The sequence below is a fragment of the Corvus hawaiiensis genome, chromosome 5, assembly GCF_020740725.1.
Source record: "Corvus hawaiiensis isolate bCorHaw1 chromosome 5, bCorHaw1.pri.cur, whole genome shotgun sequence".
Lineage (NCBI taxonomy): Eukaryota > Metazoa > Chordata > Aves > Passeriformes > Corvidae > Corvus > Corvus hawaiiensis.
The window spans coordinates 69,666,639-69,692,538 of record NC_063217.1 but is presented as its reverse complement, the minus strand read 5'-3'; the positions used below and the strand labels follow the sequence as shown (position 1 = coordinate 69,692,538).

The 25,900-nt window shown below is 38.5% G+C and overlaps 1 long non-coding RNA gene across 1 annotated transcript in view; it reads right to left on the bottom strand.

The window, feature by feature from the left end:
* LOC125326535 overlaps positions 1-25,900 on the bottom strand; it is an 86,717-nt gene that overhangs the window by 15,530 nt on the left and 45,287 nt on the right. Inside the window, exons 7-9 of the long non-coding RNA XR_007203877.1 lie at positions 25,041-25,187; positions 6,863-7,030; positions 4,552-4,816 (exon numbers count right to left, since the gene is read on the bottom strand). This is a non-coding gene — a long non-coding RNA (uncharacterized LOC125326535). The remainder of the gene's footprint in view (positions 1-4,551; positions 4,817-6,862; positions 7,031-25,040; positions 25,188-25,900) is intronic.

Here is a 25,900-nt window from a genome sequence, read left to right as displayed (position 1 = left end):
AGGCATACTCAAACCATTCTCTATTTCTCTTGTTCTGTACCAGTGCACAGTTATTCTATGTTGGTCCTCACCAAGAGACGCAGTGCTGTGAAAGGAAGCAAGAGAAGGTAGTAATGACAAGTTCCTCATTTGGATATTCTATTAAGAATATAAAAAAATGCCCATGTTGCAGGAAATTATTAATCAGTTTAATTGGCAAGGGTATTGAATATGCCTGTTGTACTTTTTCTTTATGCACTAATTAAAAGTTTTTTAAAATTGGAAGAAGAATGGAATGAAAAGAGAAATAAATTAGGTCTTATTCCAGCAAAAAAAAAAAACGCAGCCTGGATTTCCTAAGTGTTTATTTAGCACAGCGCTATTTTCACAGCTCATTTCAAATTTTACAAATGGTCTTTTTCATTACAAATTTTCAGGCCAATTCTGTTAAATATAATAACTGAAAAGTTTCCATAGACTGACAAATCTTAAGAAGTTTTTCTTTTCCTCATCAAAATTTTCTCTTTTCCCCTTATTTCCTTTCCATCACGTAATTTAAACCAGTGGGTGGAAGTTCCACTCCTAAATAAATCTTTTTCCCCTATTACTCCCAATACCACATACATTTTCTATATAGTTGAGCTACTCACATTTTAGATGGGTTTGTGAGGTTTTTCTCTAACTTAGATGTTACTTTCTTCAGCCTTCTCATCATTTTAGGCTTCCTCTCATGTCTCGGGCTCAGATCTAAATACACTTATAAGCCAACCCGACTCTTCAGAACTCTCTGAGTCTCAGATGCAAGTAGTGAAGTACATTTGGCTGAGTCATAGAAGACTGAAAACAGACAGCACAAGAAGCTGAATTTTGTTAATCATTTTAGCAGGACTTCAGCTAAACTTGGAACTTACTTGAAGAGAGCCTTAAACTCAAATGTGGTAGGTACACACAAACTCCACTGGTGCGGAAAGTAGTTCCTTTCTTGACAAAGAAAGTAGAAAATACTTCCACTACAGGAGTTGGGTGCCAACACTGAAAACATTTTGCTCCTGAAGTAGCCAGGCTGCTATGTTGGGGCACGGAAGGAAATTCTTTATCATGCTCCTTTGTAAATGCATGTCAGTGGGATCTGGGTGTAGAGAGGGTAGATTAAGCAATGGGGGAAACTGTGTCGACCTGCCTGAGCTGACAGTGCCAGTTGTCAAAAATTAGACACAAAGAGCCTTCCCTGAGGAATTTTCTGACATGAAGTTTGCAAGAACTTAAGGGCACATGGACTGAGGCTGAGCTGAGGTTACCATGGAAAGCACTATGAAACTCAAGTGCCCAGCCTGCAGGAGCACCATGGGCTTTGATGTTTCCTGGCATAGTCATTTAGGGTTTAACATAGCCCGAGTGCTTTTGGCTTGCTTTTTGAGATGGCCCCCAACTGTTCTGTAGCCTTTCCAGGGGGACTTCAACTTCCAATGCCCTCATGGTTTATCTTGCACTGATTTCAAGCCCTCAAAATCCACCAGATGTGAATACTGAGAAACAAACCCATTTATCTTGGGAAGACAAACCAAAAGCAAACATGAAAATAACCCTGCATATTGGCTAAAAGTTCCCTCTGGCATCTCTCTTTGGAAATAAGAAATGCAAGACCAAAATTCTTCTTTCTTATTCTTACAAGCTAAGCTAATTTTTCTCAGTCACATTGAAAGGAGTTGAACAGGCTATCAATATAGCTTAATAACACTGTCAACTCTTTGCTTTCTGCTGCAGCAGTTGGGAGGAAAAACTGGTTCGTTCTTATCACAGAGATCTGCCTACAGCTTTTTGTTTGCTTTCCCCTCTGCAACAAAACAGCTTGTTACTACGGGGTTATGTCAAATAAGCACACATTACTTCTTAGTCCCTCGATTCCAAGCCCTCCACATCCTCTGGCTGGGCTAGGTCCTGAACCACGACTGACAATTTCTGTAGAGCTGCAAAGGCACTCATCTTTTTCACTCAGCTCCTGCTCTCCTATTTCCTGAGCAAAAAGTTGGTGCCCAAGAGCCTAAATTCCTGATCGCTGTTCACTGCTCGATACCAAGAGAGAAAGCATAACCAGTACTTGTTCTACCAACCACCACACACTGCAAACTACACACTGCGACTATGTCATTAATAGGATTTGTTAAGGTTGGAGAGAATAACCAAAACAACATATAATTTCCCTGACAGCTCCAGCTGAAGGGCAAATTTCTTCTGCCTGTTCTGCCCTGTGGAGCTTTAATTGTATATTCTATTCCCAGAGGGCTAAATTATACTCTCAGTTACAACCATGATATAATTAAAGTTAATGGAGTTGCTCAGGTCTAATTGAGGGCATAGTTTATTGCAGCAAATGTTGCATTACAATAAATCATTGAGAAGGATTCCAAGCTTTAAACATCACTCCAGAAACCTTAGTTAAAAGTCTTTAAATAAAGCTCCACTGTAGTGGATAATTGTCCTCACCAAAAAATCAATGACTATACAGTAAGCAGATAAACATTGAGTAGCACATTCATCACTTCTATCAGCTTCTGTAACTATCCTATTTTTTGGTAGTTTGTTTGGGTTTGGGCTGTGATTTTTTGGGTGATTTTTTTGTTTGTGGGGTTGGGTTTTTTCAATACATTCAAAATTGTTATAATGCAAGGAATCCTATTTACAAACAGATATCTGATAAAGAAACAGTGCCACAACCATACCTGCTGTGCACTACAGAAACAGATGCTAATTCTTGCCTGTACGTGCATGCACAGCAGAGAGAAAGGGCTTGTCCTCATCTCAAATATATTACTGTGCAGCCAGCAAAGGCGTCATTCTAACACCTGTGGATAGAACCAACATAGCTGAGTTTTAACCCAGCTAGCATGGGTGACAGTAACAGTAAAACCAGTACAAATTTGTCCATTTAAAAGCCATCCTGTGGTAAAGTGTGCCTTTCGATTCCAGTACTAGCTGCAGGAGCTTTGCTAGTATTCCCACACTGCCCATTAGCTAACCCAGTGCTTTACGTCTCTTTTCTGCTATTACACCTTTCAAAGTAGAGCGGATAAGACCTAGAACATACAAAGTGAAAAGTTTTAATGTTAAATTGTCACACCAGTTTAGTCTGCATGAAACTGACTGGAAATCTTTATCACCTTGTTCTTACAAATAATCCCTTACCACTACCACAGTTCTACAGATCTGCCATTGTTACCCCTTCAATTCATCAGAGGCCCATTAATCTAAACCACCATTTAAATAAAGAGTCTGTACTTCAAACACTGATAGATAATACTGAGATTTGATTCCTTAAGTGTGGTTATTCAAGTTAACTTCATTAAGTTAACTTTGAAATTAGCTGCTTGCATTCTTATAATTATGAAAGATTTGGAAAAGATAAACAGAGTATTTTTAGTGTTCAGTTTTTATAGCCAATGCTTAGAAAAGCCTCTCCATTTCATTTAATTTTGCCTCACATTACCTTTTTGCTTCACACTGCATTTTAACACCTTTAGAGACAGAACACTTCATTTCCAAGTCTGAAATAGCTGGAAATACTTTTTCATGTGTATGTGTGTGTGTGTGCAGCTGTGTGATGTCTTTATTCTCTCTATCTTAAATTCTCTTTATATGTTTCTCTGCTGTTGTCAAAAACCGATTTCTCTCCTCTAGGCTTGGTATTACCACAGGGAGTCTTAGGAGCAGAAACTTTGTACCTGGCTATCAAATAACCCTTCTTTCTTTAGTTCACCATTTTTATTCTGTACTCATTGCTTAACCACACTGGAGTTTTTACAATACAGGCCTGAATGGATGAGTTATCAATTTTTTTTCCCTTTTTGGAGGGAGCAACACAAAGCATCGGCTTTTAAAAGTTAAACAAAGGATTATCTCCTGTGACTGGGAGTGATAATTGTGCCATTAGCAGTCGTTTATCCCATGCTTATGCAGTGCCCTAAGGGTCTCCAGATTTCAAACTCTGGCTCACTTGTACTCTTCTGTTTTATTGCTTGAAGGCAGGGAAAAGGCAGGTCAGGATGAAGGTGAGTCTCTTAAAAACTCCGCTTGGCCTCAGGTCCCTGTGCCTCCCTCCTGAAAGGAGGAGGAGCACAAAATATTTAAGGATCCTTTCATTAGGGATCTCTCCTCAGGTAGTCTGTTGGCCAGCAAATTGGAAAACATATCATGTCTACTTATGTTTTTCCCTTGATATTTTGTACTGCCTCAGATCACTGTATCTTTTGAAGATTTCTTATTTTAAGTAGAGCCAGCAGTTGGAGACTGCCTGTCTGGTTCTACCACCACTGAGCAAGCTTTTAGTCCTCAAAGGTATTTTAGATAACTCCCTCTCTCTCTCTCTCTCTCTCTATATATATATATATATGTGTGTGTGTGTCTGTGCATATGGAAAAAATATATAAATAGCTATATGAAAATGTGCATAAGCAAATAAACTGAGACACTACTTATTTAGAAGTTATGCTTTTACACTGTTTATGTCAGATTTGATTTTATTTAAGTTCAATTCATTCTTTCTTTCCAGATCTACACTAACACAGAATTATGTACCATTCGCCTTCAAGTTCTTCAGTGCTGGGGTTTGTTCAGCTTTGTACAGATCAGAAGTGGCTTTCCAGGGTTCCCTGCCAGCTTCCTTTGGTCTTAAGAAAATTGATTTGTGCAGCTCCAGTTATATTCTCGTTGGTCACAACAAAAAGCCCAATTAGTTTGTTTATAGGAAAGGAATATACTTATTTTTTCCTCACAGGCTGAACTACATGACCATTCTGTTGGCTGGATTCCTCTCTGCCTCAGAAGAGAAACAAATAGGTATCTATAAGAGATAACATATAATAATTCTATAGTATATAATATGGAATAGACAATAAATTATAATAATAAAAATAGATTTAAATAGACATAAACCTAACAGGTTCATCAGCTGCACAGGAGTAGTCTACAGCCTTCTTGACCTGCAGACACACCAAGCATGGCCCTGCAGAAATGGGTAAGCATTGGCCCAAGTCAACAGCCGAATCACACGGCCAGTCAGAAGACTGTGCTGGCAAAAAAAGGAGGAGGAATTCAAATGTCTGGCCATGGAAGGAAAAGAGCCAGCAGCAGCTGCTAAAGCCAAAATCAATGGGCTGCTCAGGGATCCAGCAACACAGCTGGCATGAGCTAGACCTGCTCCACCATAAATTAATGAGTCCTCTGGGAGCTTTGTCAGCTACTGTCCATGAATCACTCCAGGACCTCCCATTCCCCTCCACAGAGAGTCTGCATCTTCTGTGGCTTCTGATCACACAAAGATTTTGTTATGTGACTCAGGAATAAGGAGAGTTAGGCTAACCCCACAATAATGTCCAAATACCAGGCACATCTTGCAGCATATGTCTTCCACACTCGATGGAATGAGTGAAATCAGATATTCCTGTGTTTAGATTATTTCAAGCAAAAGCATCTCTTGGGAAGATTTAGCCCTCCTCCAGTCTCTAATACCAAGCACACAGTGATCACGACAGCAATCTTTATCTGAATACTTTTAGCAGCTGTTTCCACAAGACAGTTTGGGAAATGGAAAAGCATCTTTTAAACTGATTGTTTGTTTCAACAAGTTTTTTGAGGGACCATCTTCCCCGCAAGTCAGAGCCTCACTGAACATTACTGAAGATTAGCATGAAGCATAAAATATAAATACATGGAAATATCCCTGTTGGTCATTAAATTCAATTAAGTTGTTCTAGTTTAAACTTAATTGGCACTTTGGGGTTTTGCACACAACCGTACAAGAAGCATGAAAAATTAAAGGTATAGGAGATCATCAACTGCAGGTGTGTACTCCATTTCTGTGCATGCCATTATATGGTATTTTTTAGCAGAAACATATGACATGAAATTACTACAGACACACTGTTTACTGCCCAATGCACATTTGATTCATGTTTTCTGGAGGGTTAATAAAGAATAATAATATGTATAAATGGATTATAATGGGCTTGAGAGATCATATATGGCTTTAAAAATGTTTCAAAGTGCTGCCTGCCACTCCTACAGACAGGAAAAAATTATCTGCTCTATTTATTTTTTTAGTAACCATCTATTTATCCAGGATTGTATCAGACTGTTGCTGTAATGTCTAGCCATTTTCCAGGGAAATTATGTGTGAGCATGCCATTTTTTTTAACCTCTGGACATTTTTGAGCTTTTCATCATCTTATAACCAAAAGAGCACTTAGTCTAAGGATGCTTGAAAGGACTGTCAAGGGAAAGCTACTCTGAATAATTGGGTTCTTGCATTGAGTGTTTAGAGTGGCACATGTGCTGGTCATTCTTATTTTGTCTGGCAGCAAGTTCCATAGTCTTAGTGCAGGTCCTGTGAACATTTTGTTTCCTGCGGTTACAAGACTTTTCCTATGTTGTTGACAGCTTCATTTTTTCAGAGAAGCAAAGCTGTAGCATGAGGTCATCTTGGTTCATCTGCTATCCCACAAAAAAGAAAGACTGGGAAGAGCTAGTGTACTACAGAAGGTATTGGTGTAGGTCAGAGCATACTTAGACACATAATGTGAGGCATATTATAATATACTAAAAAACGTGTTCACTCATTTCCTAGAAGAAAAATTATAATGCACTGATTTATAACTACAAAATTAATACCCATCATATTATGTGATTATTCTTTCCAGTTTTATACACCATAAAATGCAGCAAAATCAAATTCTGTTCAGATGAAAAGTCATACAATGAATATACTAAAATGCATCTCTCATCTTTATTCTAAGGCATGATGTCACATATCTTAAAACAACACTCTCAGGAAATTATTTATCTTTTTTTAAGATTCTTTATCTTTTAATTTTGTTTATGCAAGACCTACCTTGTACAGACAGAGTATCATCCGTGTTTCCTACTAAAGCTCTTAGTCACCATAAAGATTGGAGAAATTGTCATTTCTACTGCCATTGTTATTATTATTGTCATTGGCAGTGTAGGAGAGTTTCCCACAAGCAGATGCTCCTCCCTTTCATCTGCTGTGCTTATGAGCCTGAAATAAAAAAATGAGGCAAGACAAGGGCGCGAGGCACAGGAAAGCATTCTAAAATTCTTAGACTGAAACAAATTCCTAAACTTATGGTATCAATGAGAACTTTACCTGCAACAGGCCAGGATTGCACCCTGTCAGTTTTCCCAGCCATTTACATGGTCTGTTTTAACACAGGTCATGCCAGCTTCCATGTCAATATCTACAGTTTAACAGAGCGCTTAAGGCACCATCACCTGTCTTAGGAGTCAAGGGAAGGGCTGAGCCCATTCCCATGAGTGGATTCACTGGCTCCTCTTTCCCATAATCAGAATATCCTGAGCTGGAATGGACCCACGAGGATCATCGAGTCCAACTCCTGGCTCTGCAAAGGCTGGAGATGGAGGCTGTACAGGGAGAGGGATGTACTTATCCCATGGCACCAAGTTGCTCCCAGAGGCCCGGCTGAGCTTCCCGAACTCGAGCTGAGCAGCCAAAACGAGTGTGGGTGAGATGAGGCTGCACTATTCATAGTGTCCTACCAGGTTGCACGGTGCCCTCTCGGCTATCATTTCAGTCAAAACAAACTCTTACCAAATGAATAACTGCCTTGACTATTTAAACTGGTAACCTTTTCCTAACATTGCTGTTTATAATTAGATTTCACAGAAAACCAGACTGGTGGGTTTCTCCGAGCCTGACATTTTTATCATGTGAAATATGTTGGATCAGGTAATCAAAAGGCCTTAAGGTCAGGTAGCATGACTGAACTGCTGTTAGTAATTAAATGTGCGATAAATAACAGTATCTGCTGTAGCTAGAAAAGACTGTATAGGTAGCTTCGTGTTCTGTTTTATAAATCATATTAAAAAAAGTGTAGGGGTTGTTTTATATTAAACATGGTGGTTCTATGTGCCAAAGATTTATTAGTCCAGTCTGTCTTACAGTGAGTGGCTGCAGTCCAGATTCATGTGGTAGAATAATAAAAATTTTTAGATGGCTGTAGAAGTTGATGGACCAAAATGGAGTTAGTTACTCTATTGGCTGCCTGTGATGTCATAGCCATGGCTGCAGCCCCATATATGTTTATGAGAGGTTTATTCCCCTTAATTTCCACCTATAGCATAATAACAATCAGACATTCAAAAGCAGACTGTTCCTAAGAAATCACTAAACTTCCCTGCTGACTGGAGTCTCTCAGCCCTATCTACTTCACCCTGAACCTGGGGTCTGCAACTGTGCCCCTGAATTCCTCTGTGCCTCAAGGCTGATCAGTCTTTGCCTCCACACTTTGCTGGAAAGGAACAGCTGCCTTTAGGGTTAGGGTTTGGGCAGGCTATGGAAGAAATTTCTGTTCCAAGCACTTAGCATGAGATCCTGCAAATGCTTAAACACATATATAATTTCCCTTTTGCAAGTAGTCTCACTCACTTCAATGTCACCATTATGTGAACAAAGTTATAACCCTGCTTAAAAGTTTTCAGGAGACTTACTACCTATATTTTCAGAGGCCAAGAATGCTGACGGCTCTTAAAGAAAATAAAATGAAATAGAGACACGCATGATTTGGACTATGTTCAGAATTTTCTCTAATTGCTTTAATCAAATTCCCACTAGGCATTGAAATTAAATTGTCTATGTTAGCTGAATTCCACTGGTCATTACTGGCTGGCAGTGCTTGATGTATCAGATTTTCTATTCCTTGTTTTTCTTATGCATGGGTATATTATATATAGACATTACTGGGGTGTCTGGCAGTCTTCCAAAGAAACTGCCTTAAATTCACGGCAGGATTTTTTAAAAATATGCTATTGGGTGTTTCAAAATGGCTGCAAATTCAAATTTTGGTCTGCCTTTTTAAGTCTTTCTATCATGCAACCTGTTGCATGAACTTTGAATGGTACCTTGTACTTCTATCTGCCTGCCATGAGTAGGCAGATAGGTGTACTTGTACGCTGCTCCACAGAGTACATCAGTTTGAGGGATTTCCTTATGAATTTAAAATTGAAGAACCTGGTCTGCATTAAGCAAAATACTACACTGAAGGACACACCAAGCTTCTAGTGCTAAATCCCTAGCTACCAAAAAAAAAAAAAATTTGATTGGTAGTAAAATGAAAAAAAAAACCAAAGACCCCAAGAGCAAGAGTTGCTCAGGTTCATGTTTTCCTTGTTTTTTTCATTTTAAAACTCCTTTATTTCATGGATATGTCTTCCAGTTAGCATTACTTGCTATAAACAATACTTTACATGTTCTTTTTAATAATCTATTTCTTAAAAACTTCTGAAATGATTTTGTGGGGTTGTTCTTCCAGTAGAAACTGTTTCCAACCACAGTAACTATGAAACAATTTGATTCCTGTGCCCAAATAGTAAAGGCCTCTTGTGTCAATACCACATCTCTGCATCCCTGAGGAGCAGACACTGTCTAAATTGAATTATAAATTATACTCTGGTGAAGGAAGCAATAGTCTAGTAGCACTTTACTCTTAATGCCATATTTGTGTTTATTAGTTTTGGCTGTTTGATAAATAGAGAGAGGTTTTAATTTAACGTAATAGTCCTTTGCCTAGATAGAGAACCATTACTGCTACAGCCAAGTAATATCCCTTCCCATGGGAGACCCTGTCAAAAAGGAAACAATATCAATTTAATTATTTTGTTTTCTGAACATGCTTCAGCCTTCGGTATTGACTTCATGTTTTTCTTCAGTAAATGTAGCAAACATTATGGCACCTAATTTAATGAACATTTACTTCTATTTTTTAAACTGAGAACTGAAAGATTTCTTATTAAACAGACATGAAAAAAATTGTATTAGCTTTCTTCTATGCAGCTACGATTCTTCTTCCAGCTCTGTAATTTCATTGTAATTTTAAGCCATACTTTAGCAAAACTCCAGGGATTTCAGATACAGGGGTGTTTAATGCTCCAAATGTCTTTAGCTGTGCATTACTAATCACAAAGGATTTGGTTTAAAAACTGTTCTTTTAAGCAATAAGATATTTTCAGAAGTTACCAAATAAAATAGAAAGAAAAGAAAACTGGCTAGAAAAAAAAATACACTCTCAGAAATGTATTTGAGAGGCCTAATTATCACGCATGAGCTCCTATTAGAAGGTTAGTAATAGCAATAGAAAATTACTCTTGGATTATTGCTTCCTGTGCAAGGGAGTCTTACTCAAAGCGGAATGGAGACAAATCCAGTGCTCGGTGAGTGCTGAAATGTTTGTGACTGGAGAAGGCCAGGCGTTGGAGCTGACCCCACAGCCATCTAAAAGCCTCAGTGAGACCATGTGGTGGCTGTGCCGAGCACGTTTTCTGACAGTGCTGCAGACGGACACTACAGGGCTGGTATGCCAAGTATCTACAAGATTAATCTCTATTTACGTTCACTGGGATTTCACACTGCATTGATAAGAGGACAAATGACAGCCTGTGATGATATGGTAATCTCTGTGATATAGGCACTTACAGTTTGGAAACATTTGTGTTTTAAGTGGTAGCTGTATCTACCATTATGGCTGCCAAAGAATTCTTTTTATCTGTTTTCAGTTGCTCATGAGTTTTTTTCAAAATGGATATTTTAGCTTGATATGTTCCATGCCAGTTATTTTGCTTAGACTCAGATATTCCGGATAACTGGTGAAATTCTTGAGATATATCTTGTCCAGAGTTATCTTTATTCTCTATCCCAACTCCTTTTTGAAAAGCTGTAGTGCTATTACCCCGTGAAGAAGAAATTGAATCTATAGACCAAGCTGCATAGTGTACTCTTAGGTTTCTGCCTGACAATCCACCTGAATTGAATACATCAGTTCAGGCTTAAGACACACTCAGGAGAGCTTCTTAGGGACTAGCTATGAGCAATTTTTCACAGACAATTTGCTAAGAGCAAGCTGCAGCTGCCAGTAGCCACCAGTATGCTAAAAAATACAGGAGCTGACCTGGGCTGTACCGCACAACTTTCTACAAAGAAGAACAACAGAAGGTGCTACTACTCACTCTCATCTCAGAACAGGGCATCAAACTGGGAGTAGGAGATGACCTTGAGCTGTAATCCAGCTCTATCCAGTAAATATACTTTCAGTACTATGAAGAAAGCTCTCATGAAAAGATCTAACCAGCATTTTTATTCTTATTCTTACTTGTCTTCAGTTCTGCAAGCCCAGAAAATTATGACTTTCCAGTTAGAAACCCAAGGGAAAGACTGTGGGATGGGGCACTCAACTAAAGCAAAAAGATCAAACATTTTCACAGAAGGTAGACTTTCAGTGGAAATTCCATTTGGTCAAGAAAATCAATTTTCTCTCACACAGCCAACTGTAAAGGAAGCAATTTCAACCAACTCTACTTACTCCCCTTTTCTAGAAATAGATAAATAGCAACTGCTCAGCTTTATTAAAGAATAAACTGAAAGGTTGCACAGGAGAAAACAGCAGGACTGTAAGCTGAACCCATCTCTCTAATATGACCAGTGACTGCCGTGCTTCTTTTAAGCATCTGTTCTCCTGGTGAGCTGGAAATACCATCTTCTCCCTATCCTTCTCCCAGGAAACAAGTGACTGGACAGGAGGAAATGGCCTCAAACTGCTTCCAGGGGAGGTTCAGGTTGGATATCAGGAAGAACTTCTTCATGGAAAAGGCTATTAGGCATTGGAATAGGCCACCCAGGGAGACGGTGGGAGTGTTCAAGAAACAACTGGACATGGCACTCAGTGCCATGGTTTAGTTGACATGGTGGCATTGGGTCAAAGGTTGGACTTGATGACCAAGTTGGTCTTTTCCAACCTTTATGATTCCATATAGATCTATATAGGCTCTGTAGAGATCACTGTTCTCCTCTAGTCCCAGAATGCAAACCAGAATTTCCGGTCCCCAACCGTTACGTGCTGCCCAAAAGGGTCCACTTTTTTGGACTACAACCTCTCCTCTGCAGTTCTTTATAGAACACCATATTTACTACAAAGACCAAAAGCAAAAAATTTACAAAACAGAAGAGAATTCAGCTAATTTTCAGCAAGTTGGTGATTTTTTGCTTATGAAGCAAACATAACTAAATGTTATTATTTAGTTATTGCTAAAAGCTAGGAACTAATTTCTAAAAAATATTCATGAAAAGAAGTGTTTCACTTGCAAAATCCAAACTTCAAAGCTTAAAAAAAAATCTACAAATAACCTTCCTGTGCATCCACTGGGGAAGATTCTGCAAAAATAAAATCTACCTCAGCAAACTCTAGAGGATGAAAAAGTAGGCATAAAGTCATCTAACCTTATAATTTGGTTCAGTAGATAGAGAACACTAGGGATGCAGGCAGGGTAGAAGAATTGCTCTCCAGTGGAGTATCTTTCTCTTACTGACTGACTTAGGCTGGCTACTCTCAGAGATACAATGGATCTCCCCAGACCTGTCACTGGGAAAACTAATTGGAAACATCAATCCACATATACAGTACAAGTCATCATGTATTTCACAAGATCTACTCAAGTTGCACTCAAACTGTTCTAAACCCTTCTACAGCACTCAGGCACTTCTAAAAGGATTTTTGGAAAGAAGTCTGTAAAATAAAGGGTAAATGGCAGACTGACAGATATGATCAGCTATGTGCATCAATCAATCCAGTGACTGGGTATTTTGACCTATTAGCCAAAGCCTGCACCAAACCCTAGAGAAAACTGCTTGAAAAACATTATCACAAAGGACAAGGAAACACCAGCCTCATTGTTTTTAAGTAAAATGGGTCATTTTTGAGACTATAATGAATAAAAATAGTCCCAGATGGTTTTGAAATGTCATCACATTGCTCAGTTTAAATGCTCTGAAGAGGATAATGCCACTCTGATAATCCTTTTCCCCCCAAACCAAATAACCTTCATTTGAAATTACCTAGGAGCTTTGCTTATACTGAAATGTTTAGAAAAGTAAGGGACAAATCCCATGACCCATTCTTCATGCACACAACCAACTAACTTGGGTGGCCTGCTCCAATAATACCATCAGCTTCCTTTCCAATTGATTCGGTTCCTTTGAAGACCAGATAATGAAGAGCACAGATCGCTGTAGTGTTACTGGAAAGATTACTGGGACAAGACTTGGCTCTCAGAGTACCTCCTTGTTTCATAGAGAGGCCCTTCCCCTGCAGCTGGTTTCTCATCTTACTGATTACCTGCTACATGAGAAATTTCAGTCTGGCCTCAGAGCTGGACGCAGCCCAGAGGCTTCTGTCGAGTTTGTTATAATTTATTTATTGTAACTCAGAATCCGATTAAACCAAGCCTCTCTCTGGCTTGCTGCACTGGCAGCCTTTGGGCCTGTTGGTCAGTGAGTGCTGGACCACCTTCAACACCTTATGAAACTTTCAGCTTGGAAGTTAACACGAGGCAGGACCCGCTTCTCAGAGATGTGAGTATATGCTTAAGTCCTAAAGTAATGAATGGGACTTAATATCTGCTAAAAGTTAAGCATGTGCTTATGTATTTTTATATATAAGGTAGAACTCCCCTGCGCCTAGAGAAATGGAAGTGCTCAAATGTTTTGGAGCCTTGGAGCTTTATTTCTGAAAGAAAGGGGGTTTTGTGACTTTTAAAAAACATTTCTGACACCTTTTCTGAGAAAAAAATATATTTTCAGTGAAAGAATTTTCACTGTGATGTGTCAGGCTGAGGAGTCTTTCAGGCCTTAATAATCTACTTTTCTTTTTTTTAATAGAACTGTGAAAAGCGCAAGTTAAACCAGATTTTTCTTCCAGACTGGGTTTCAGGGGCTAGAACCAAATTGCTTTTGAGCACTTCCTAAAGATCCTGTTCATCTCTGTTATACTGGCACAACATTACTACGTTCATCCAGAATCCACTTGCATTTTCACTAGTCCATAATTTGGGATTTATTCCACAATTTATCCTAACCAATGTAGTTCAAAGACGAGATCAGTGGCAGAATTATTCTGTTACTCCTCTGCTGCTTATTCTGTCTCAACACATATAGTTCAAATATGAACAAAGAAAAAGACATTTAAGCTTTTTTCCAGGAAAGAAATGGTTGGAAAGTATGAACAACAATTTGGAATATAAATGCTAGAAAGAAACTGATACAAACTAGAAGCTCACCTCATCATTGTTTGTTCTAGCAACAATAAATATAGCTTTGTATAACCCTCACATTCCTCCCAAGAAAGGGAAAATCAAGGGACGTAATTAATGCTGTTTAAAGATTGTCTTCCAGATGTTGTCTCCTGTAGAAGAAAGAACCAACACATTTCTTTTTCTAGTTCAGACTTCATCTATTGAACAAGAGAACAGTCTTTCCTTTAGACAACATATACGAGTAGGAATAAAGCTCCCCAGAGCAGTGGGGAGAAACAGAACTGGAATATTACATTGCAGTAATAAAACCAGCTAGGAGATTAGAGGTAGAGCTTTATAAAATACAAGAGCCAAAAACCAGCTTCCTGAGTGTCCTAAAGGAAATATCAGTATGTTGGCCAGTCTACTTTTCATTATCACTTCATGGTTTAGAAGTTGTTGTTTTTGCCCCATGACCCTTCTCTATCCGCCTTTTATGTGAAGTCTTTGGGTCCAAAATCTGTTAATGCATTTATCACACATTTTAGGGACATATTTAAATAGCAACAACTTGTATGAGTGCTTTAAATTATCCTAACACCAGCACAATTTAAGATGCTTCTAGCCTAAGCCATTAATGATGTTACACACCATTAATGGTGGAATTCGCCCGCACAATTTGCTCCAAAGAAGCGTGGAATACACGTAAAAATGGATGTCCCGCAGTTTTGTTTTCCAGAGGAACGCCTCTAAGGCTGCAGTAAGCTCACCACTTCCACAGCTTTAACAAAGATAGCACACATCTGAGAGAGAAGCTAAAGCAGCCAACACTGAAGAACTGATTGAACACACAACCTTTGCCTTATGGCATCTTTCAGATACGCGACACATACAGACAAAATCAGTGACGATGTAGGAATTAAGCTTCATTCAAATATAACAATTCCTTTGGGTTTCTGGTTCCCCTCCCAACTCCTTACACCAAGTGCCTGCTAACTTATGCATTATTAATTATGCAGTTCTACAGTTAGGAGATTTAACTCAAAAAACTTGTCAGTCATCAGCTACCTCAACCACAGTAATACATCTACAAAAGCATTCACTATTTTCAGAAAGACAACAGGCAGACACTAGAAGAAAAATTTGACAATCTGGTCCTATTGAGTGCACTGCCAGCACTTAATAAATAAATTAAATAATACTAGTAATGAATGAATAGCATCAAATGACATCCAAATTCTCCAACATGTAACATACTATTACAGCAACTAGATACAGAATGGAAAGAAGTGATTAAATGCTGTTTGCTGCATGTGAAATTATTAACATAAGGTGAACAATAATTTATTTTTAAAAATACAGAAGCAAAGTTTTTCTGTGTAATTATGCAGCTGTGGTGCTGACAGGACAGTATCCCTTCAGAACACCTGGCACCACAGTTAGGATTGTGATGCAGGAACCGCAGTTTTCCGTGCTGCCATGCCAGAGTGATGGCTACAGCCTGCAAGCACTAAAATATTTTGGGATAGGCAATAAACACCCTTCAAGTCCTTTAAAGACACTTCTCCACATCTATCATGCACAGTGCTCTGGACTGTCAACATATCTCCCATACTGCAGCAAGAAGAGCACAGAGCAGTTTTCACTTAGGATGATTTTCAGCCGTCACGCATGAAGAGCAGGCATGTATTAGGGCTTGGGAAAACTACACAGGCCAGGGCTCCCCACTCTGAGGATATCTCCAGAATTATCACAAACAGAGGAGACAGCAAGAGACGGTCTAGGAAAAAAAAAAAGAACGAATAGTAGAAAATTGCAGATCCAGATAGCATTACTGTGAAAGCTCTTCAGATACTTGCAATGTGAAATTGCTGAACTGTAGAATGCAACCTGATGCTTAAATTGGTCTCCTGAGTAAATTTCACAGCAAATGATCCACCTATAAACAAATAACAGAAGATATGCCTGTAGACTGCCTGGCATCCGGCAGTTATAGAAAATCAGCCACCTCCCACCCCATATTAACCTGCCCTTTCATTTGAATACCTGTCAAAACCAGGGAAACAACAATCACACAGCAATGTCTAGATTTTCACAATAACAAAGTTTCATTGTTTATGGTTAAAATATTCACAGCAAAAGCTAACTTTGATTTGCCTGTGGTAAAACTCAGCTGTGTACTGTGCTACGCTTGATTTTACCTTTCATTAAGTAAATTGCCAATCAATCCTTTCTTTTCCTTTTTCTGTAATTGTCCAGACCTTACTGAAGAACATTCCATTATTAAAGTGCTAGAGAGATTTGCCTGTGAAAAGACTGAGCAGAGGTCTGGGGGATTTGGTCTGTAACGTGATAATGTTAGAAAGTTGTCAAGCTGTCAAAATGTAGAGCACTCCAAATACTAAAGTGTGAGGGTTTAGGTATTTGTTTCTGCTGATATCAGGAAGAGCTACATGGCCTAAATTCTCTTACTTCCACTCATAGGTGCCCACCTCTCCGCTCATCAGAAACTGGAGATGACTCAGCGAGAGATTTTGAAACTCCACTCAAACCAGCAGTTTCACTGACCGCAACAAAGGCATTCGTGCATGAAAGTGCTCATCAGTGGGAATGTCTGGTTCAACGTGATCCCAAAAAACACTTTGGTTAGGGAAATACAAAAGCATTACTGTTCTCATCCTACAGTGCAAGAGAACACTGGAGCAAAGATGACTTTCCTGAAGGCAAAAGGGAATACAAAGCAAAAGTGCTATTTTAGACTGTCCTGTTCACCAATTCCTCTGGCATCTTTCACTTGCATGAATTAGAAAATAAATAAATGGAAATGAGAAAACAAACCAGAACCCCTGGGCTAAATTTTCCAAATTTGGCCCAAAGTGGGTTATTAACTTAGGAAAAATACTGAAGAGTGTGGGAAATGCTATTCTTGTGACAAAAATTTCTCAAGAATATAAACTGGCAGAGCATTAAGACACTCTGGTGATATGACTGCAGTAATGATGGAAACAATATGTGGAGAGACCATTGTCATACCAATGTGAGGAATGTAATCAGATTGGTATCTTGTGATCCTTTTGGATGCTACCTCAGAGCTCAACACAACGCAGATGCTTCAGTTGTTAAAACATTTAACATCTCATAATATACACAATGCCAAGGCATATTTTGCTAGAGGCAGGGAGGGTTGTCACTTCCTTCAGTAGTAAGTTGGGCCCTAAGTGAAAGTGCAGCTGAATTAATGCATAGATGGGGCCCCACCCTGAAGAAGTAAATGAAAGAAAGTTTTAATTATTTCAGCGGGACTTGGACCAGGACTTTCAATCACAAAACTGGGAGAATAGCCAGAAAACATCTACACTAACTGCAGTTCATACATTATATTAACTGTATGCATTCTCCCCTATATGCACTGCTGTGGATGCTCACATACACAAAGCACAAGCACTGTTCCAGGGACAGTGTGTGATGCACATGGGCCATGCACGTTCAGCACAACTGCTTCCTCAGCAGCTTCACTCCCCTTTTAATGTTTTCAAACACAATGACAAAGAATTTACACATGTGCCCAGGCCACCCTTCATGTACATATATGGCTCCTTGCCTTTCATCTGCTCTTACATCTTATGCTGACAGATGAACAATGCACAGGATCATAAATGGAAATAAAACTGTTTAAAACTAATAAAGCCAAAAGGACAGTCCCAAAAATAAAAGCTGAATACAATAGTACATTTTTCCCTTAGTGTGTAACTCATATACCAACAATAACAAGTCAACAACAACAATACTGAGGATCTCCTCCAACGTAGGCAAAGTGATATCTAAAACTGTGGCAAAAGTCCTAGGATTTATTTTTGACAGGCCAGATCTGCAGCTGCTGCTAATTGCTTCAATTGCTGGAATTCCGCAATTGGAAGTCTGGCCCAAACTTTATAAAATTGCAAGAAGGAGTGTTAAAGACAGGCTTGGCTCTATCACAATGCTGCCATTAAACTACCTGCAAGAGGTTTTGGTAGAAAATACCAAGGGCCAAAGCTTTTTAGTCTAAGTCCAGCCCAGGGCGAAATAAACTTGTTTCCAATTAAATAAAATTAATGTGTGGCAGTCAGAGATCTTCAAATTCAATTCCAACAGAAACATCACTAAGTACTGTAATGTACATGTCTGCATTTTGGAAAAAGTAAAGATTTGAAAATATATGGGCAGACTAGATTCAATATGCAATCAAAAACCTATAGTTCTCATTGCAAAAGTTCCCAACAGCTGTGAGTTCCACAGCCACTAGCTCAATTTAAATAGCATTATAGCGAAAATTGTAGGGTTTGGATGTTCTATCCTACGTTTCCTGTAGCCATGGGATGAAAACTGTTTGTGACTAAAAATTTTTCCCCTAGAGAGCCTAAAAGATTGTTCACTACATGAGTGATTTAGCTGAAGATTTAATTTGTATCTGTGTCACCAGGACTGTTTAATAATAATTTGAAAGAAACAAATATCACAGACTCTTATAATCACAGAGTGGTTTGTGCTGGAAGAGGCCTTAATGATTATCTAATTCCAAACCCCCTGCCATGGGCAGGGACCCCTTCCACTCAGATGGGCCCAGAGCTCTTTCCAACCTGGCCTTGAACATTTCTAGGGATGGGATATCCACAATTTCTCTGGGCAGCCTGTTCCAATGCCTCACCACCCTCACAGTAAAGAATTTCTTCCTAATATCTAATCCCCACATATCAGTCCCATACTGTGTTATGGAATGAGTGTAGCCTGGGCAAGAATATACTGTAAATCGTTCCATAATGACTCATGGATTAGTGGGGGTTGCTTTAAACACAACATTCCCGAGGGGTAAAGTAAGGCTGCCTTTAAGTTTGGCTTATCTGGAAAAGAAAGAAAAAGGAGCATTTAGCTGCTTACCTGGCTTGCACTGCAGTATTTTTAAACTCCTCTTCATCATCTTGTAACTATTTCAGCATAGTTCTGGAAGCCAATTGAATAGAAAATTTGGCTAAAATATGCCCTTAAAGCGTAGTGATTGATGGCCAGTAAAATCTTGATAACAGAAGAACCATCTCTCCTTATCTTTTCAAGATACTTTGAGAATTATTTGGTTAGACAGCCATAGGAGTGAAGGCAAGAAACTTTTTATACTCTGACTCCTAAAGGTCATTCTCAAGTATAGCGAAAAATTAAAAGGAAAAATACTTCAAGATCAATAAAAATTACAGATATCACCTCAGATTTACAAGTAATGTCTTCAATTTTCAATGTGAGGAGAACCAGACTTTAAGTAAAGGAACACAGAATGAAGAAAAGAGAACAGAGGAAAGGAAGAACAGGACAGAACACAGAATGAAAAAAAAAGGAAAAAAGAATGCTGAATGTATTTTTTTTATACAATGCTCAGGTAGCATCCTTTGAAAACACACTTTAATCCAAGAGAAAAAAAAAAATGGTTTTTATTTTTCCTGTTATCTTCTAAGCTTCAGTAGAATTAGATAATAATTAAAATTGGCTCTTCAAGGGAAAAACTTTAAGGAAAAAATCTGCAAACCATCATCTGGCTTTTCGGCTTTGCTAGCTCCACATCCCCAATGCCTGGATGAGGATCATGGTCTTGTGGTTACCTTGCCCTGCCACTGATATGAAAAAGTTTTAAAAATGCACAATTCTAAAACAGTTTGTAGAGAGCAAGAAAAAGAGGTCATGAAAGGTTATAAACTTTGGGATACTGCTGAAGACATTTCTGTTTCCTTAAGCAAGAAGGCAAAGGGAACATCTCTGAATATTTCAAGCCAGATAAATGGGGTTTTGTCTGTATGGTGCCCAACACTTGAGAGAGAAATGCAACACAGGAAACTATCTCCTGGGTTAAATCCAGTTCCTCCCCATGCCAGCCACTACATCACATAACCCTTTCAAAACCACACTAATTCCTTTCAATAAACTAAAGCACAGATATTTTGACATCAAAACATGCTGTTTGAAAATACGCTAACCCTTTTGCTTATTCATATGAGTGTAATGTTTGAACTTTTCAATTACAGCTCAGTAGACACTCTGATGACAAATATGAATCAAACAGTGCTCCAGATACTAGAGTGCATTGCATTAATTTAGTTTCAAGGTGACAAGGGAATGAATTATCATGATTAAGTCTGCATGAAAAAAATAATGTTGAAAACTCCTAGCCAGATGGAAATGCTCAAGAGCAGTATTCTAAAAAAATAGCTGGGGACCAACCAGCATCAGAGAACGAGATCTGTGGAAATCCATTCAGTGGCTTAAATGCATATTTTCAGCATTTCTGTAGGTGCTATCCAACACTTCGTCGAGATTAAGCCGCAAGCTCACTGTTCTTCAACTTCTTTTCCTGTAGGAATTTCGCTTACCTATTCTGTCTAGTTCAGGAAAAAAAACCCACACAAAAGTGCAGTGAAATAGCAATATTGTGGAAGATTTCTTCAAGAAGGGGATATACATATATTTTCCAAAGATTTTTGGCACTACAGTGGGATCCATTTCAGATTTCCTGCAGCAGTCTACTTCTTCAAAAACCTTTAATCATCTTCACTGCTGGCAAGACATCTGTTGGAAGTGTTGGGAAACTGAGAATGAAAAAGCTCATAACTCTACAGAAATCACTAATAGAAAGTGAGATATAGAACCTGCACAGTATTACTTGAAATGTCAAAATGTGCTGATAATAAATGGAATCTGGCTAGAAACAGTTTGGAGTTGAAGCCCTGCAGTAAGCATCTCCAGAGCTAGGCAAATCAGTTCTTACAAGGATTTAGGAATCTACCTACACTGCAACCTCTGTCTGAACCCAAAAAAGAGGTCAAAAGTTACTTTTTACACATGTAGAGAACATACTTTCCTTCTCCAAAACATTTATTTTCTCCCCTTGCGACAGTTCCTTTTTCTACATTTTCTCCAGTTGTCATAGGACCTGTCACTGTGTCACCTTCGGGCACTTGCTGCCTAATGAAGCTCAGTATTCCCAAAAAATGCAATTCAAGATGGGTATTTCATAAAAGCAAAATCCCCAAATACGAGAATTTAAAGATCAGCAAGGCCTGGGAACTTCATTGAAGTTCTTGCTCCTGCATTAGAAAATATGAGGCATGTGCAGCCCCTGGGGGCTTGGAGAGGTGCTGAGAGCCTCTGAAAAGAAAAAAAATCTGATTGGGGCTTGCTGAGGAAAGACTGTCTCAGTCCTCACACATTTGAGAAAATTGACATTAAAATTCAGATATAATCTTCATCCAAATGGATCATATTTAAAGACCTTTGTAAGCAATTCTGCTCTGTTGGGAGTTTCCACATTATGAGACTGTCCTCAGTCCTCTCACCACTGCTGCTCTTATGTTCCGTAACTAGGAAAAACAATAGGTTTTGAAATTTTACCCAAGTTACGTCTGCAACTAACATCTTACATTATTGAATGATTGTTAGTTAAATAGAACCATAATCCCTATTTTCTAATAAAAAAAGAGCTTAAAATCTACGTAGATCTTGACAAACTCAAATGCCACAGTTGACTCAAACAATAAGCCCCTTGAACTTTGGGAACTAAGTGAAAACTAGGAAATTTTCCAAGTACCATGTCTCCTATGTGGATAGCTGTCAAAAGAAGTGGTGGGTAAGGTCATGTCTTATACTCTGCCCAGAAAAATGAGGATCAGTTTCCTATCCCCTTGGCAACAGCATGGACAGCATAAGGGAGAATACTCTTCTAAAGTCAGAAAAGCTAAAGAGAAAACTGCTATATCTCTATACTATGTAAATCTAAAACTAAAAATTGAAATTTTTATTTTAACAAAACGCAGCGGAAAAAAAAGGATGAGTGGGTCAAAAGTGCAGAGGCTTCTGAGCAGACTCAGAGAGGAATCTAAAGAAGTATATATTTCTCTGCTTAAAAAATACCAAAAAAAATTACTTAGATGGCACATTGGAATAGAAACATGAATTTGTATTTAGAATTTACACTTCGTAAAATACCCACAGGTATGTTTTAATAAACACACACACACTACAGTCTACAAAGCAGACTGAAGTATTTTTCATGTGGATGACAGCCAGACTTATCTTTACATGATGTGATTTATAGCAGATGAGGAAGAGAAGCAAATCTGAAAGCATTTCATTACTTGCACCAACACATGCAGAAACAGATACGTATCAGCTGATTTGCAGTGCGCAGTCACCGTTATGCCTGAGAGGATTTAGAAATGAAAAGCTGGGAGAGAAGTAATTTTCTGCCCATATGAAACTTTTAAATATTAGAGGACTGTTACATTGTGCCAGGTTAAACTCAAATCCCTCAACATTAAAACAGCAACTCTCTGATACCTACAAGATGGCACAGCAGAAGGAATCAGGGTATTCATTTGGTTTTGGCCCTTCCTGACCCCCTGAGTTGAAAATTAATTGCTTCAGATGTGAAAAAGATGGGAGGTATAGTTATTACAAGTATGGACAGGCGAATAAATAACTAGGGGTTTACTCACTCTCCTTTGTGTGTGGAGCCAGTTATGAAAGTTACAGGCTGTAGCCATTGATAGGTAATGACTTGGTTCCCCCTCGATCCAGAAAAAAGTGTCCTTGCTTCAACTGTTGACGGATTAAAAGATTATGACCAAACACCCAGTGGGATCCCACTGTAAATGGAGTTTCCAAATATACTTTTGTGTGCCTCTCACCAGGTAAATCAACCTTCAGTTGTGCCTCAGCCGTGGGACACCAGAGCAATGTGTGCAACTGCTATAAAAGAGCCCTTCACAATCTCAAACAAGACATTGCCAACCCTCTGCTAAACTTCATGGGATAATTCGAAACATATGCAAATAGATGAATGGCATAAAATTCCTTTGGATTCTATTATAAAGACAGCATGCCCTCAATTGCAGTAACTGCTTTAATATGCAGAAAATGACAATAGATATGGTCCCTGAAGTAGAGCAGTGATTAATCATGTAGGGTTGGGGGAGTATTTTGTTGTTTAAACTTGCTTCCCTCCTTGCATTTGCATCCCCTAGGCCACCAGTGTTTGAATGGTGATCACAAAGGAGAGGCAGGTAGTAGGTTGATAGAAAATACTAAAAAAGGGAAGTGGTCTCACAGTGCCTTGATTCCCAAGGCAAATCGAGTACATAACTGACTTTACTTATAAAGTCTAACTCAGTTATGCTGAACAGTTCCGAGATACTGAACTGCATCTACTATCCACTCATTTGATGTAGTAATCTAATATCAAAAAACATTTTTTATAAGTAGGAATATTCCAAGACCTAGTTACTTTTATGAGTCTGAAGGCTAAATAAATAAAACCGACATATAAAAGCCCCAAATGTACGACTTTACATGTCCCTCATTTCTAAATTCGAACTCAATTTATGAATACAAATTACAAATATAAAAGGTGCTACTCAGAAATGGAAGGACAGATACATAGACAGGCAGCTGAACTCATAGCAAGCAGTCATCTAGATTTGTGAAAGGCAGTAGAATTACAAGCAAAATAAATTTCATCCACAAGAGAGCCCCATAAGTGCTACTTGGATTCGAGCAATAGTTGAGTGTTTGGGTATTTTAACATTGCATCATCTAACAAAGACCCACATTCTGTCCACACTATAACTTTATCCCTCCCACTATAACTAATGTAGCCATGCTCAGGATGAAACAGCTTTACCATATTGACATTGTAAAGCAGGCTAAAGTGTTGGCAAAAGAAAAAAAAAAAAAAAGAAAAAAAAAAGAGATGATGGTACATGTGGATTTGGAATCAGTAATATTTCAGAACTTTTAATGTTTAAAAGAAAATCAAAATACAGAGTTAATACATCATGCAATACAGTATGTGATCCAAAAAACAAAGCTTTTATGCATTCATCTGAGAGCTGTTGGTCTAAAACAAACTCAGTTAGATAAAATCTGCTTCTCTCTACTAGCTCTCTATATTAAAGAGTAGGATAATGCATCTCTGAAGCTAGAAATCTCTTCCAAGCTCCAGGCTGACACTTAGTTATGAAATGGGTGGAGATTTCCCTTTCCATACTTCATAAAGAAAAGCAATTTTTCACATAGACAAGTCTCTTATCACTTTGCATGAGATGAAACAAATGCAAACTCTATTTCTTTCCTGAATAAACAGACAGAAATGTTTCTGCCACCAGAGAAGAAAAGAACATCCACATCAGTCTTCTGGAAATGAGTGAACCTGTTTTCTTCTGAGTCAAAGCAATGTCCTTTGACACCACATCTTTAGCAAGAACAGAATTCCAGTTTCAAGACAGCCCCCACCTGACTCTCTTGTTGGACTGGTACGGGACTCCTAAAAGCAAAATTTAGTCCACAAGTGTGCACTGTCTCTCTTTCATCCCTTGCTGTCCTCAGCACAGGAAGGACGCAGAGCATGGCAGAGCAACCCTTATTCCAGCATTCAGGTTTCATAGCAAGACTTTTGAAAGAAAATAAAGACCATGTGGGAAAATAATGTGAAAATAAATATCTTCATATTCAGTTTTACACATGTAGGTGCCGTCTTTTGTTTCATCTAGGCCAAAACATCAGATTAAATAAATATTGAATATTACCATTTTAAAAAAAAGACCTTGGGCTAGTACATCCAAAAGAGGAAGAATTTTCCTGTACCTACTAGTGCAATTAAATATATTAGAGATCCATGGTCTGTGTTTCGTATGCAAATGTTATGCTAACATGCCAACATTTATTTTAGTCCAAATTTCACAATGTTTTAATCAGTACCTCTAGCACAGGGATAAAATTTGCCCTGCTCTATTTCTCTAAAGAATAAATGGAAAAAGAGATTACTGGAAGGCAGTCTTCCCAAAAGACAAGACTTTATGAGTGATTTTATAATGGTGGTTAAAAAAAACCTGATCTTTGCGGTAGCTTACAAAAAAACCTTGCATTTTGTCTTGTGTCAAGATGCTCAGTGTACATACCTGGCTTTGTCATACACAAGATTGCAGTATTCTCACACTCAGTACAAGTGCATTATCCTGATGTAGGTATGTGCTCAGCCAGAAACAGTAAAACAGTCAGTTTGTGATGAGCTGGAATCAGGAAACGCTTTTGAGGCTTGGCCATATCTGCAAAAACAATTTTTTCAGACAAAAGGCTGTAATTAGAAAAGAGATATTCCAAAGGGATTTCCAAAGAGCATTAATCTAGGTCAGCATTAATCCAGTCTCAAATGGGATTCAGCTTTTTTTCCTGCATCTTTCCACTGAAATGCTCATTTTAGTGAAGCTTTGAGAAACCCGTAAGATGACATAAATAACCTTTGCAATTTACAGAATGAGATTTAGAAAGAGTTGCTGTCAATATGCAGCAACCCTTTTTTCTTCCGTACTTCTTATAGATGTCTCATAGATATTGAAGGCCAGAGAAGGGAAGAATACTGTGCAAATCTCTGTGAGGAAAAAAAAACCAACATTGAAGCTTTTGACAGAACATTTTTCTTAGTATGGAGTCCTGCTTTTCCAAGTTAGCTGTAAAGTAAAACCTATAAGCATCAAAAATCAGCAAAAAGGGTCAGTGGCATTTCTATACTCCCCCTGCATGCACCTGGAAGAGGTAACACACCAGCATTACTGTGTGCTTAATACCTAAGCCTGACCTCAAAGTATTCAACTGAATTTGTAGTAACTTCTTATTTTGCTGATTTTGAAAAAGAAGCCCAAAACACGGAGACAATTTTATGCAATTGATTTTTAAGAAGAACTCATCTCACCCAATTTACACTTTACTTATATTATCCCTAATCTACAAGCAGAGTAATTGGGCTTCCTCAGTGGCTTGA